Here is a 1,143-nt window from a genome sequence, read left to right on the forward strand (position 1 = left end):
TAGTAGTTGGGATTGGGGCCTGCCCCTCAGACCTCTCCACTGGTTCCCTACTTTACCCCGGCATGTGAAAAGCAATCCTTTTTTAACACTTCCTCTGGCAAAGCATTGTATTAGGTTCCTTGCAAATTTTTTCTTTGTGTAGAAAAATGCAACTAAAGATAATAGAATTTTTCCATGACCTTCTTGACATCCCCTACTATGTTTATACAGTAGTTTTGTGTCATAAAATTGGAATCATACCTATAGTTGTTTATTTTTTCCATTTAGTCCAAGTATTTTTAACTAACTAAAAACTCACTGCCATCAAGGCAAATCTGACTCACTGACCCTGTAGAACTGAGCAGAACTCTACAAAGCTTCCAAGGCTGTTGATCTGTATGGGAGAGTGTTTCTCCCACGGGTCAGTTGGTGAATTCAAACCAACAACCTGGTGGCGGTTAACAGACCAAAGTGGAGCCAACTATACCACCAGAAGTCTTAAGTACGTTTAAGTGTCATTAAATATTGTGAAGTGTAATTTTTTTTTTTTGAAGTGTAATTTTTAAAAGGCAGATTTTTACTCTTCCAACAAGGAGCTATGGTGACACAGTTAACCACTTGGCTGCTGACAGAGAGATCTATGGGAGTATGATGTGGGGAGTCAGTTACTGTAAAGATTACAACCTTGGAAACCCTATTTTTTAAAATCAATGGCTATAGAAATTATTGTAATTTCTGTTGACCCTATATGGGTTTTCCAGACTGTAAATCTTTATGGTAGCATAGAGCCCCTCATCATTCTTTGCCAGAGCAGTTGGTTGGTTTGAACCATTGAATTTTCATTTGGTTGGAAGCCCAATGCTTATTCCACAGTGCCACTAGGACTCCTTTGAACATCACACTAGCTCTTCTACTCTGTTCATAAGGAGCCTCCTTGAAACAGAGCCCACTCAGTAGCTCCTAAGAACAACCATAGGGAGCAGTTCTGCTGGGTGAGAATTATTGCCACGAGTAAAAATCAATTTGAGGGCAACAGTTAGGCTTTTGATTCAAACATCTTTTTATTCCATTTTCTATGAATCTTGGAAGCCCCCTCATATGCCAGTACCAGGTGCTGGCATGTGAATTCATGGCAGCTCCATAAGGTTTTCAATAGCTGGCTTT

Source organism: Echinops telfairi, unplaced genomic scaffold (genome assembly GCF_000313985.2).
Source record: "Echinops telfairi isolate 266 unplaced genomic scaffold, ASM31398v2 ScPeMD7_7469;HRSCAF=8507_0, whole genome shotgun sequence".
Classification (NCBI taxonomy): Eukaryota; Metazoa; Chordata; class Mammalia; order Afrosoricida; family Tenrecidae; genus Echinops; species Echinops telfairi.